Source organism: Lathamus discolor, chromosome Z, assembly GCF_037157495.1.
Source record: "Lathamus discolor isolate bLatDis1 chromosome Z, bLatDis1.hap1, whole genome shotgun sequence".
In the NCBI taxonomy this organism is placed as follows: Eukaryota; Metazoa; Chordata; class Aves; order Psittaciformes; family Psittacidae; genus Lathamus; species Lathamus discolor.
The window spans coordinates 55007298-55022721 of NC_088909.1; positions in this window are offsets into that span (position 1 = coordinate 55007298).

The following is a 15424-nucleotide window of genomic DNA, read 5'->3' on the forward strand; positions in this document are numbered from 1 at the left end:
ATAACAATATTTCTGCATGTGTAAAGAAAAACAAAAATGGCTGCATGGTGCTATGAGCTTCATATTTTACAAATGTATTTTTAAGTACAGTTGTAGAGATGAAAAAATACCCAGTGATGAAGGCAACAGCTCTCGTTGTGAGCAAAGCTGCTACAATCACTGTTCCCCCTCTAGCTTCCTGCATTTCTTCAAGGAACTTGGTACCTTCTCCTTGGGTCAAAACTGTCCTTTAACTTCAGTGGATCCAGGATTCTTTTGTGCCTTCTACATCAGTGTTGATGACTAAAATGATGCAAATACCAGTGTTAACCTCACAGCAAGGCAAACTACTTCAAATATTTGATATGTGCTTTTGTATGCCATGTAAGTACCTACTTAGCTTGTTCAACAAACCCTGTTCAGTACAACAAAATAAGAAATCTTCCTTGATTACCTTCAAGTAATTTTGAGCAAAGCCCACTGAAAGTAGCTTTAACAGATGTTTTGGTCTCAGTTGTCACTGAACAACTGCTTTTATTCTACAGTGTGTGTAAGCTTAGGCTTTCTTCAGTCAATGATAAGATACTTTTTCTCTCGTGCTTATTGAAAGGTAAGAGCATCTTCACAAAAGTTTTTGTGAAGCTGCTGACACAGTGTAAGTTTGCATATTATCTTATTTTGCAACAATCATCTGTAAATCTAAATCCAGTGCTCCGCTTCTAGATGGGTAGGGCTTCAATATCTGGTCTTAAACAGAGGTCTGTGGTTTCTAAAATTCACATAGCTCGAGAAGCTTCTCCTGTGCTCTCCACCACTGTGCATTTCCGTTATTGGACTTTTGGAAACCTGGACTGTGATGAATGTTACTGACAAAAAGTTATTTGCTAGTTTCTATGTGACGTTTGCCTGCATGACTTAAAAAGTAAAACCCTCAGGACTGTGTGACTAGGAAGAAATCATGCTTGAGGAAGTTTGCACAGCACGGCTCGCATTGCTCCTAAGCATGCTGCCTGTATTTGGGGATGGCACTGTTCAATTCTGTGAATGAAGCAAGCAAGCACCATTCAAGCCAACAGCTATAAATTTGCATTTGTTGACTGGGCACCCGTAGCAGAACAGCTTTGTCTCCTGGACATCTCATTTTCTTTTTCTTCATCTCTTCCACTTGCCTGCCCTGCCTCCTGTGCTCCCTCATCCTGGTTTATTTGATTTATTGCAAAGTCACTGGGGAAGCTCAAGTTACAGCTTTGAAGTAAGCAGTGACTTCAGGGTCCTTGGCATGCACACACTTCCCCTGTCTAAGCCACATCAGGCGTTGCCCAGTCTCAGAGAGGCCCTTCTTCTGAGTAAGGGAACAGACTTTTGTAGCTCTTGATCTTTACAAATTAACTGTGGGTCATACATCAGGCTTTGGGTTTTCCTCTATTTGTGGGTTTGTATCTTCTGGTGCAATGCATGCATGGCTATATTAGTTTAATATAAAGTTTGCAAATTATCAGTGATAAAAGTAAAAAAAAAAACCAAAAAACAACAACCAAAACCAAAACCTACCCCCCCCCGAGCTTATTTCTATGCATCTACACAAATTTATGTAATTTACACCCTAAGCAACAATAAAAAGAATTATACTATGCAAAGCAGTTAACAAGATCCTACTTTGAACATTTTCTTTCTACACTGACAAGCACATTTGTTTTCCAGTTTGCAAGTGTGACTTTCCAATAACAGTTTTCTAGTTCAGCTTTCATGTGAGTGTCTTCTTAGACTCTGCTGTCAGAAAACCGAAAGAAGTTTAATCTTTGCAAAGCATTTAAGTGCATAAATCATCAGGGCAACATTGCAAGAGCTTTGCACATCACTGGAGAGCAAATTGGACATAGAATTACCCTCATAACACATTTTTCATGTGGTGAAGTGTTTGCTTTGGTAATTATTTATTTTTTTTCTATTCACATGCATAAGCAAACCTTTCATCAGCGATGGTCAGATCTTGATGAACTTACTCATTATAAGTCACATACAAGATTGCTTTGTTATCACTCCAGGTCCTATATATGGATACTTTTTTTCAGCCATATAAACACCTATAAGTTCTATTTGCAAATATGAATTGTATCTTGCTCTGAAAAAAAGGTGTTGCATGTTGATTTTATCTGTTTGTTTCTAGGAGTTTGAGATAAATAAACTTGCTTCATAACATTTCTAACTCACTGGAACTGAACCTGACACTATTCTCTTGAAACCTCCTCTTGAATGCACAAAAACTTAATCCAGAGTTTCCAACTTTTTTTATTGTAGGAATCAAGATGGTTTAGATGACAAAATTATCTCTGCTGGTGCTCTTCACAAAAGCAGAAGCACAATTAGTACCACTTTGCACCACTTAGTCCAGGCATCACGTGATGCACGAAGCAGCTGTGCTGGGTCAGAGTCTGTGTTGATGAGAGATGGAAACAATGGAAGAACATTAGGTTGCAAGAAACCTACTCTGCTTTCCAAGTATAAATCCTGAACCTCAGTGTAGTTGAACAACTTTTCTTGATTACATTGGCAACGATATACTACTGAATTGCCTGCCCTTATGCAGGTTTAGATCTATTAATGTCAAACTTTTCTCCATTGAAAAATACGAAAAATTTGGAATATACTTACAAACATGTGGGCTAAGCTTTGCCACTTCTCACCAAATCATCAATGATGCGTTGAGTATTTGTGTCTTGTGGAGTACAAACTGTTTAAGGAATGCCAGAAATAATGATGTCTGACAAGAGCTCTTGGAGTGCAGAATCTGAAGGATGCTTTCCTGCCATTCAGAGTGCTTGAACTTGATGTAAGGTCTTAGAAAATTCAGCAGGCAAATTGTTTTGAGTCTCAACAACAGTGTCCGGCAGGAACAAGCACACTGTCCAGATCGTATGCTGTAAATCTGCTGTGCCTCTAGGACACCTTGCCTGAACTGTGCTTTTTTAAAAATGCCTATCTTTCTAGTTAGTTGAGTCACCAGGAAATACTTAGCATTTAGGAAGTTTGCTGCTGAGAACTTGTCATAATGCTGGAGCAAGCACTTTGTTGTGTAGTGTATGATGCTCCCTTTAGGTTAATATTAGTTAAATAGAAATAAGCCTGTATGAAAAATTCCGGGTAGCTTAGGTTTGGAGAAAAAGGGTGGGGTTTTGTGCCTAAGATCCTCTTTTTATTTTACAATAGACATGACAGTGCAGAGACAAATGTGGCATTGACTTCAGGAGAACTTTTCTTACAGATACCCACTGAGCATCTGGCCTCCAGGACAAAATCTGAGTCAACGCACACATGCCCTCACGCCCATGACACTCTGGTGTGCAGAGCTATTTCTTTCAGAAGCAAGAAATGGACACCTCTGGGAATCAGGTTCTAAGCCAGTAAAGGTTAATCGTGCCTTACTCCTTTAATTATTGAAATACAGCCCAGCTGTGTGTCTGCAGGACCCATTCCAAAGTACTGCAGGAAATTATGAAATCGACCATGTAAATCCTCTGCGCTGAAGTTTGAATGTCCCTGCTAATTTCAGTGTCTATGAAACCTCTAGCATTTTCTCTGCTTTTTTCAGGATCCTTGCAGGCACTGATGAATTATAGATGGAGACTAACTAGTATGGCAACCTGGAATGTAATAAAACTAGAATTAATGCACTTGGTTACAAGCGTATAGTGAAGGCTGGTTTGACATCTTTTGTATGTCTTCATGATAGGTTGAATCCTGGAAAATGTATTTTTTCTCAAAAGTAAGTTGTTAGTCTCCTACTAGTGTCCATTCAGCTCTATGGCTGATATTATGTTGAAAGCCAATGAAGATGATCATGTGGTCCTCTTTGGCCTTTGTAATCTGAATTTCTAAAGTGTCTTTTGTAGCAAGTGGTTCTAGTATTAAACCAGTTCTAATTATTTACAATTATCTTCTCAGGTGGACAACATTTGGTTATGTGTGAACCCATGAAAAATAACTATTCCCTGATGGGTCCAGTCTGATGCTGCAATATCCCTCTCTCAGCGCCTTTCAGGGTTGCTATCGAGGGCAGACAGAAGGAAACCCGTGGGCTGTTTTTCCTACAGCTGCCCAGCTTGGATCCCTGTGCCAAAAGGCTTGTAGGACAGAAGCTCTTTTTACTGAGAGAAAGCACGTGGTATTAATGGGATGTGCAGTAATGCATTTTCAATTCCAATGCTATCCCAGAGGGAAGTGCTTCAAGGATTAATGGAAAGCAAAACACTGGCTATCTTGTTAAAATTTCATTTACAGTGTTTCTTATCAGGACTTACGAATATGAAAGTTATTTATGTCTCTAAGATATGTGATATTTCATTCTGTGGAGTGGTTGTACTTGTAACATTTGCCTGCTGAGGTAAAAAACAAAGGTTAACAAAGAGAAGAAAACTTCTTGATTTAATGCTTGGGACTTCATCCTCAAGGATTGGGTAAGGCTGAAAAGCATGAAAGAGTGTTCCCTTAGTTGAAAGGAAAGCAGTAGTTAGTTTGTTTGGGGTAACCCTGCACCTCTTGAGTACTCCAGAATGGTTCCACAAATTAAATAGGTCAGCCAGAAGGACAATAAAAGAAGCACAACGCTGAGCTGCCTCTAATTTTCCATGTTGTTTTAATGGGCAATCGCATATGTCCCATAATACCAGTTAAGAGAACATCTCAAAGTATGCCCCAAAGCCTTAACAAATCAGCAGAGGACTCTTGTCCACTGAACCTTGCTGCTAGCCTCAGTCTGAAGTTTATCAGAGGTATTTTGTAATTGAATATTTTTACTAAGACTCTTCAACTTGACTCTTTTTGAAGTATGCTACTACTAGATAAGGATTGCAGGATGCTCTAAGTATTCATCAGTTTTCTTTAAACTAGGTCCAAAGAAGAAATCAGTCAAAAATCAACATTTTCATGCACATGGAAACAGTTTTATTCTATGAGAAGAAACAGAGGCCCAAGGGCATTCTCAGTAACAGGAAAATTATTTGCAGTCGGTCAGACAAGCTGTCTGACTCAGGTAATCTAAAGTTCATCGGGTCATTTGGTTGAAACTGAAGTCCAAGATGAGACACTCTGATCAGATGAAATGAATTGTAATGATATTGTGTGCGTGGGACTATGTGTGGTTTTTTGTGTATGTGAGAATCTGGGATTATTTACTGTATGTGTGTTAAGGTGTCTGCAAAGCTTTTGGACAGCAGCAAAGCAAACTCAAGCACAAAGCAGACATTTCATTCATCAATTTACTTTAAGGGAAAAAAAGACAAACTGTTTCAGGAAAGAAGACACAGATGTTCTACATTAAAAACCAAGGGAATTGGAAGAAATGTTCTTTTAGCAGATGGACCAGTATCAAAATACCTAGAAGACTGGTATCCAACTACCTGGTGGTAGCAAAGTCACCAAATACCTTTCCTGGAAAAGGATGAGAGATGTATTTAGCATTTGCACTAGTGGTGACCAGTGGCTGTCCAAATGTTTTCTCATTAGCAGGGCTGAGAGAGGAAAGACTTGTCTTGCCTTTGCTTCATTCTGGTAGTAAAAGGAGAAGAATTTTTCAATTATTTTTATACAGTACATGTAAACTGCATTTCCCCAGTAGAATCCCACTGGAATCCCAAACTCTGTGCCAGCACAAAGTAGTAGATAATCCCTGTCTAAGGATTTTACTTCTAAATAAGAATTAAAAACAAAGGGGGGGGGGGGGGGGGGGAAGGACCTCTGTCCCAGTTGGTGTTCTCTGACTAACTCTTTTGAGCTCTCACAGATTAGATGGTGCCTTCACCTACTTGGTGCATGTGGTGAGTCAAAGTATAAATCCAGTCTAAATAATGTATTATTCTGGGTAAGAAACTACTCTGCAAGATTGTTGCAAAGCAATCAGCAGAGCTGGCTTCTTCACCAAAAATGGATGATACAACATTCCCTCAGCAACACCCTGTGCCAAGCCACACACCAGGGCTAATGCCCCGGTAGCAAAGTGCACCACACCGTGTGTGAACAGGGCAAGTCCTTAAGCGTCAGTGACGCTGAGCTGTCTTTCTCACCTCTGTCCCCTAGTCAGGCAGTCTCCCTGAACCACTGCCTACAAAAAGGTTCAGCAAATCTGTAGTTAAAGCCTACATGTGCTTCTGATTATCTCCTCCTCCTCCTCCACTGCAAACTGTGGTTTATGTGCAGCTCAGAGGGAGAAGTCAGCGGAAGTAAAGGGCTGTTTTATGGAGCTGCTGATTTTCTCTACTTGGCCCTGACTACAACCAATGAACAATCCTTCTAAGTACGTAACATGTATGTAACTTTACTGGGCATTTCTTCCTGGACGGGTGAGCAGCAGCAGCATGAGAAAAAAAGTATAATGATAGCAACAGTGGCATCTCTTTAATCCTCATCTCCTTTCCCACAGTCCAAAAGCCCTGAAAGTTTAAGCCCCTGCCTGCAGATCAGTAACGTGGGCATCATTTTGGACCTCAGCCCAAGAATGCATCCTCTTCTCACCCAGGGAACTAGAACTTTGCTTCATAATAGCGTCACAACACACTACTTTCATCATGTCTTCAAAAATTCTTTAATCTCTCCCAATTTTGCTTTTCTTTTCTCAATCGTACTTGTGAGGTTTCCACTCGACAGTTTGCCAGAGGCAGCCTGCTGTCCCTAACATCTTTGCAGGAGTCACCACTACCTGCAAAGACCCACAAGATATCTAAATTATAGAATCATAGAGTGGTTTAGATTGGAAGGGACCCTGAAGATCATCTGGTTCCAATCCCCCTGCCATGGGCAAGGACACCTTCCGTTAGACCAGGTTGCTCAAAGCTCCATCCAGCCTGCCCTTAGCTACATTTAAAGACAGGAGTGGCATGGTTCTCACGCATAGGTTTTGTGCTGGCTCTTCAGGAAGGGGTTTCTTCTCCCCAGAAAGGGAAACAATCAGCTTTAAGAATAAGGCAATATTTCCCAAGAAAGCAAAATTGATGGGAAATTATTCTGTTCTTAAAACAAGCATTTTGAGAGCTGGAACAAAGCCAGAGGACTGATGGTGGTGCGCTTGTATGCCCTGACAAAAAACAAGATAAAGATCACAAATGCCAAACCACCATTTCCAGTCCTCCACCTCTGCTGCATTGATTGGGTCCATGAGCTTGTGTTCAGGGAAATCAATAACTGGTCTTCATGTTGCAAGACCAGGGACCAGGAAACATCCCTCATGAGCAGTCATACCTCAACAGATGGGACTGCTTGGAGATAGATAACCTCCGACTGGAGCAGCACACCTCCTTCCAGCTGGATGGAAGCTTTCCCCATGTTGAAAAGCACTTCTTTATATTATAACAGCATTTTATAATATATTATAACATTGCTTGGAGTCTCAGCCAACGTAAGATCCTCACCATATTGTTTGCATGGGTGGGAAGAGACAACCCTGTGGTGTTTAAACCCTGCATGCAAACAAGGCAAAATGCATTGGTCAGAGATCAGCAAACTTTTCTCATAATATGCTGATAGCAATGGTTTCGCCTGATACTTTGGGTGAAATTATACAGAATTATATCTGTAAGGATTCCTAATCTGCATCATTAGTTTTCTAAATAGAATCATCCACCGACACCACAAGCTGACTGGAAACTTCTGATAATTTTCCTTGAGAGAAAACAGCTGTTGAACAAAATGGAACTGTTTCTGGTTTTGTTTCTAAAACCAAAAAGAAAAAACAAAACAAAACCAAAAAGGCTGAAATTTTCATTGTAAAACTGAAATAACCAAATCAAAGATTTACTGGTTTACACTGAAAATAAGATTTACCAGGAGTTTCATTTTTCTCTTTTTTGTGAAAGCAGAGGAGGAAGTCATTGCACATAATTTTTTAAAAAGTAAGAATTTTTTAAAAGCTTTGTCTCTGTTTGAATTATACATGCCCTCATCTGTGCTAATTTTTGGAATAATATCCCTCTGCATGCAATGTATTCCCTAGTGGTGCTTATGGCCTTTCTGCAGGGAAGAGTTGGGGCAAACAGGAGCGACACAAGAGCGGACAGACTCTCCTCCACTGCTCACCTCTGTGTTTGCTGTCCTAACATACAGCACTCAGCCCTGCCTTGCTCAAACCTTGCTGTGCGCTGGAGCAGAGCTTCCAGACAGCCTCACAAAGGGCCCGCCGCAGCGTTTCCCATCTGCTGTCAATTACTGCATGAGATGTGCCAGCCTCATGTTGTCAGGGGCCAGCACCCTGGTGCTTCTGCTGCTCAACAATAATACTGACAGATCTCCAAAGCTGCCGAGCATCCTGCCTCCAAAAGGGCTCAGAGGAGTATTTCCTCTTTGAAGATACCATAGGTCTGATGATGGATCCTTGAGAATGGCACTGGAAGACTTGCTGGTTTCTGATTGAGAGTCATTGCCCAGCAGATGATCCCAGAGTTCATGGCATTATCAAATCATGTCACAACATTAGAAGAATAGGCAGAAGGTGAGTTGGCACATGCACCTGAAGTCTACCTGCAGTGTGGCAATGTATTTTAAAGAGCCCACATACACCACATGGCCCTAGGGAGTGCTACCTACCAACCAGGGGCACTGCAAACAGGATGTGCAAACAGGGCTCAAGAGGGCACAGCAGCTTTCACGTAGAGCTCATGACAAGGGCCATGCACCCTGCCTGTAGGTCCACAGCTCAGAGAAGTGCTCTGGGTCTCTGCCAGGATGGTGGACATTCACCTAGGACTTAAAACCAGTTTTTATACATAGAAAACCCCTGAGATGTCTGATGTTTCCACCCACATTCAACTGGTAAGGAAGGAGACTTCATTACAGATGGGAGGTTGCAACAAGTGCCCATACCATTCTCTTCAGAGAAGGTAAGTCCCTGCAAAAGACATGCACAGGTTGATGATCTGTCACATCAGGAAGCCAAGTTGCAGTAAACAGTCAAAAGGCTGTTTTAGAGAGTCCAAGACAGAGAGAGGGAAGTGTTTTCAGAACCATGCTCTTGTGGCACACCACAGGGAATGAGGCACCTTGGACCCTGGTGACCCACAAAAGCAGGAATTTTCTTCAGTCCGCACCCTCCAGCATTAGAACCAAAATCAGATATAAAGCTTCAATGGCTGTGGACACCCATGAGCAATGTCTGCAAGGAGAAACTGTCCCAGCAGCACACAGTGGATACAGCAAAAAGAAACAAGTGTTTGTAGTGGGTAACTCTTTGTTAAGGGACATTGGGGCACCCACCTGCTGCCTGACAGGAAGGCATGAGAGGTATGCTGCTTCCCAGACCTAAGGTCCAAGGTGTTGCTGGGAGGGTGCCAAAACTTGTCAAGATCACAGACTATCATCCATTGCTATCTTTGCTGTGGACGCAAATGACGCTACAAGCCAGAACGTGGGCAGTTTCAAGAAAGACTACAAAGCCTAACGGGAACAAGCAAAAAACATTGGTGCCCAGCTTCTCTCTTCTTCCATTTTACCAGTTCAAAGAAAAGCTGCAGCCAGAGATAAACGTGTAACGCAAAACAACTTCTGGCTTAGTGGCTGGTGCTGTCAAGGTGGTTTTGGTTTTTATGACAGTGTGACATCCTTCCATGACTATAGCCTGCTACGTAGGGATGGGATCCAGCTGTCTAGAAGAGGCAAAGGAATCTCTGGCAGCAGGCTGTCCAACTTGATGAGGTGGATTTTAAACTGAAGGACTTGGGGGGCAGGGTCCAAAGCGGCAACACTTACACCATTGCAACCAACTGGGGAATACCCCAGGCTAAGCAAGGCAGTGATGTTCCTTAGCTGCCTCACAAGGTGAGAACCAGAACAAAAACCACCTCAAGTGCATGTATACCGATGTACACAGCCTGAGAACCAACAGGAAAAAATGGCGCTCTGAACACAGTCAGAAAGAATAGGAATAAGTGAACGATGGTGGGAAAACTCGCGACTGGAAGATAGCGGTGGATGGCTATGTGCTGTCTTGTAAAGACAGGCAGAGAAACAGTAGAGGAAATGAGCCATTTCGTATGTTAAGGAGAAGACTGAATGTACAGAAGTCAACTACAGCAATTGTGGAAGTCTCATCGAATGCCTCTGGGTCACGATTGAGGGCTCATCTCCAGGAGGAATCTTACAGTAGGCATCTGCTGTATCCAAACCAAGGCATTAAGGCCAACAAAGTGATGTTTGGGTCACTTAAGCAACCCTCAGGTCAACAAAACCTGCTTCTTATGGATGACTTCAACTACCCAGATATTTGTTGGAAGAGCAACACAGCAGCTCACATGTCACCTATCAAGTTCCTGGAATGCATAGATGACTGCTTCCTCATAGAATCATAGAATAGTTAGGGTTGGAAAGGACCTCAAGATCATCTAGTTCCAACCCCCCTGCCATGGGCAGGGACACCTCACACTAAACAATCCCACACAAGGCTTCATCCAACCTGGCCTTGAACACTGCCAGGGATGGAGCACTCGCAACCCCCCTGGACAACCCATTCCAGTGTCTCACCACCCTAACAGGAAAGAATTTCCTCCTTATATCCAATCTAAACTTCCCCTGTTTAACATATAACCCATTACCCCTTGTCCTGTCACTACAGTCCCTGACGAAGAGTCCCTCCCCAGCATCCCTATAGGCCCCCTTCAGATACTGGAAGGCTGCCATGAGGTCTCCATGCAGCCTTCTCTTCTCCAGGCTGAACAGACCCAACTTTCTCAGCCTGTCTTCATATAGGAGGTGCTCCAGTCCCCTGATCATCCTTGTGGCCCTCCTCTGGACTTGTTCCAACAGTTCCATGTCCTTTTTATGTTGAGGACACCAGAACTGCACACAATACTCCAGGTGAGGTCTCACAAGAGCAGAGTAGAGGGGCAGGATCACCTCCTTCGATACAAATGTTAGATGCGCCAACCAGGAGCTGGAATTGCTACTGACAAGCCAAGACAAGTTTGTAAGATCTCAGTTAATGATAGCCTTGGCTGCAGTGATCACAGTTTTGTGGAGTTTGGGATTCGGCTGGGTACCCTGAAGATTAGTACTGGAATGAAGATTTTAGCTTATAGAAGACCAAACTTCAGCTTGTTCAGATCTGATGGTGGGGGGGAGGGCGAGTCTGTAGGAAATTGCTGTGGAGGATAAAACAGCTAGTGAGTGCTGGGAGTTTTCCAAGAATGCTCTCCTGGAAGCACAAAACCAGTTCATCCCCTTTAAAGAGAGGGGAAGTAGACAGAACAAGAGACCTCCTTGGCTTAACTATGAGTTTCTGAGTCTGCCCAAAACCAAAACAAAAGCATAACAGAGATGGAAAATTAAACAAATAACTGTTGAGAACTGTAAAGCCATTGTCAGTGTGTGTAGAGATGCAGTTAAAAAAGCAAAAGATGATCACCTACTCAGTGATCAGATGGGCACCCGGCTCAATGCTTGTCAGGCCACACTGGGAATAACTGCATCCAGTTTTGGTTCCCACTATAGAAAAAAGATGTGGACAGTCTGGAGAGAGTTCAGAAAAGGACCACAAAGATGATCAAAGGAGTGGGAAGCCTGCCATAAGAGGAAAGGCTGAGAGGACTGGTTTTGCTCAGCCTGGAGAAGAGAAGGCTCAGGGGAGACCTTATCACCATGTTCCAGAATTTAAAGGGTGACTACAAAAGAAATGGAGACTCCCTTTTTACAAGGAATCACAAGGAAAAGATGAGGGGTGGTGGACACAGGTTACTCCTGGGGAGATTCCTGTTGGACATAAAAAGAAAATCTTTCACCATGAGAACAATCAGCCATTGGAATAATCTCAACAAGGAAGTGGTGGATTCCCCACATTTGACACTTTTAAGATTCAGCTGGACCTGGTGCTGGTTGCTGGGACATCTTGTCTAGACTGCTTTTGTCAAGAAAGGTTGGTTCAGATGACCCTTGAGTGTAATCCTTTATGTGCAAGCCATTTAACATCACTGGGGTTGGAATGAGAGGACCTTTGAAGGTCCTTTCCAACCCAAACTATGATTCTGTGATTGATCATCTGGAGTTATTTGACAGTAAGGAATTTAAAGAAGAGGAAAAGGAGTATTTCCAGCTTCAGAAAAATTATCTCTAATTACCTGGTTTGAGCCAACTGATCAAGGATAAGAAACATTAATATGGATGAAAAAGTCTTAGAGAATTGCTTAAACAGTTACATTTACTTGATGAGGATGGGCAGTCATTCAAAGTCTAAGAAAATGTGTGGTGGTGACTGATTCTGTTATCAGTTGAGTGAGAACCTGGAGCATAACTGATAATGAGCTCAACCTTCTTACTTAAAACACTGCCCATCTTGTTTGGGACACTGACCTGCCTGTGCCTCTCAGCCCTGTTTTTATAGTTGATGAATTGCAAACAATGTCTGGCTTTGCATAAAGCAACTGGAAATTGCACGGAGCCAGATTCAAGCAGATTACATCGACTTTGCTCCTTGAATTCCTGCCTCCCCACAGTGACCACGGTAGTGCTTGTCAGCAGCACAATTCTGAGGTTCTCCCTAACTTTGCAGAACTGAGGGAAAAATAATACTGGAGAGGTCAGGTTACAACAACAAATGAACATTCAAATTCTGTTCAAAAGAATAAGCTAGATCATTAAGAAATACAGGCTGCTGTATGTAGTCTGAGGGTGACATCAGTAGTCAGTGCTGCACCTCATTTGTTGAAAACTGCCTTCATTTACATTTCTGCTAGAATTTCCTGCTTTCAGCAATAGGTGCTATAGTTTTGGCGGTGTTACTGTTGGCAGAGATTTGACAAATTTAAATACAGAAGCCTCTTGTCATCCTAATTATTAGAGTTGCCACAATCTAGCTGGTTATGGATAACAAAGCAAGATGGGTACATCTCACATGTAAATTTTCAATAGCCATTGAGTCCTGGGAGCTTGGAATAATTTGCCTTTTTCTACTGTATCAGCAGAGAACTTGCAAATAAGACCAGTTTCAAAACGTTGATCACTGTAAGGAAAGCCCAGTTGGCAAAGAAACATACTTTGTATGGCATGATCTCCAGCAACTCATGCTGACCTCATTTTTAATATTTGTATTTCCAGTGATGTCCAACTTGTCTCAAGTTTTAACTGCTGCTATCAGGTGCAAAATCTACATTCTGAGGCAACATGAAGTAAGTAGCTCATAAGCACTAGAGCTAATCTCCAGTAGCCTCCCTTTCAGGTGAACCTTCTTTTGTACATTTTGACTTTTTGCCTAAATCCTGTCAAAACCACTGTACAGCTTATGGTGTGTGAAATACTAGCATCTACATGGAAGACAAGTATTTTGCATGACTTGTCTGCAGGGAAGCCGAAATCTAACCATAAACCTTGTTAGACACACAAGACTCCACATGACAAAGAGCCTATGATAAATAAAACATTTTTCTGCACATGAGGCTCAGAACAACTGTTCACTGATGACTCCCCTTTGTCAGAGGGGTGTGGGAAAGAGGGCAAAGTGAATTGCTGCTTCTTCCATTTAAGAGGGAACTGAGTAGTGCTTTTTTGCTTCTACATGCTGCCTCTCTTCATCAAACCTGCAGGAATGGAGAAATAATATTTAATTAAGCTGAGGATGGATGACAGGCTTTAAAGTCATCTAACTGTTCCCATCATGCACAGAGGGAAGGTATGTGATTGCATACACTCAAACAAGCAATCAAACAAATGAGTTACTGGTTTGTGCCAGGGTTGACATGTTGGAAGACGGAACTGGGGGTTACCTCTGCCCGTGAGGCCTGTACACTGTGGAAACAGTATTGTTCCTGACCCTTTTTAATGGATATCAAGTGTACACCAGGAACATTTCTTATGATACTTAATAGTACAACACTTAGCTCTTGGCGCCCATTATTCATGCCTGACACTGTGGTTTTAGGCAGCAGTAAGAGCTGAGGACACAGTATAACAAAAGCTTCTCAAGCATTCAGATTTTAAAACAAATTCACTTTGACTGTCTCCAGCTCCCCATTGTACTAGTAAATATTTCAAGCCCAGATTTGGCAAAGGACTCAGGGACAAGCCTAAAGCAAAGAGTATGTTTACTGCCTAGTATTCTCAGTCTTTTTAAACTTAACATGTTTACCATAAAGTATAGGCATAAACTGTCCATGAATGAGGGGCTTAGAACTTTCTGCAAAGCCCTGTGAGTTAGCAGAAAGAGTTACACTGACATCCTTGGTTTGAAACCAGACTTTTAAGGAGCAAGCCTTGCTACTTCATTGTGGAAGTTCGCCAGGAGACTTCAACTGCATAACAAGCAAATTGCAAGTGTCAAACAAATATTTTAGTATGAGTGATCTGCCTGGGTCTAATCAGGGGTATGTTTCAATGAGCATGGTGGACCAGATCCTCATCTGTTTTTTATCAGACAGACTGCATGAACTTGAGAGGAGCTATTCATAACCAGGATAGATGAAGAACTAGTCTATTATGTGTAATATTTCTGCTAGAATTAATTACATTCTTGAGCTTCCTTAGCCAAGTAATCAATGGAAAACTGTCTTTTTGTGTGTAAATATGGACAGCTATGCCTAATCTTTCCCCAGTGAACAGCCCAGGACACTAGAACAACCAAAATCCCTGAGGTTCTCTAGAGAACATAGGATTGGGGTGGGGATAAGCCTTTATAAAGCACATGTCTTCTTGACTTTGTTGCCCTCACAGTCCTCAAGAGGTGGATTTAGTCTAGAGCCCAGTATTTTTTGAAATCTAATCTTTATATCCCACAAATCAATAAATAGATTATTTTCCTATAGAGACAATCCACTAGAGTGCAGGCTTTATCCACAACTTGAAGTAAAAGAACAGTCAGGACCTGTTCCTGCTCCTCTGTTGCATGTAGAGCGGCCAAAATTTATGGACTCATCCTACCTCCACAGAAGAGAGGAGAGGACAGAGGCACAATGCACTTCTAGTTTCAGAGAGATGCTGCTGCTGGCAGGTTGTGAGGCTGTACATACACGGCTGCCTGCCAGAGAAACAGATGTGGTACCAGCCCACAGTTCAGCATCCTTCTCCCATGTGTCCTCTCTGATTCAAGCATTTTGTACATTGTGCAGTGGGGTGCAGTTTTTGCAAGGGAATCATTTCTGAGTCCAGTTCATTCATAATTCCCCTGCTCTTGTCACCCTTGACACAGCTCACATGGGAGAGACTGTTAGCTATAGATATTGAAAGTTTGGATCACTATTAAGGTTTACAAATATTATTTCTTTTTTTTTTTTTTTTTTTTTTTGTCTCTGAGAAATGCTGCTTTGCCAAAACTCTTTGTTTTATGAAGGCATTTCCAATTCAGGAAAACATTCCTTTTTCCCATTTTAGAAAAAGACAATGTAACCTTTCATTTCTCTTAGCTTTTCAAAATAAGACAAAAAATTTGCTTTTCATCTTTGTTCATATTTTCCTTCCCCTTTTTTAATAGACCTTTCTCAGAAAT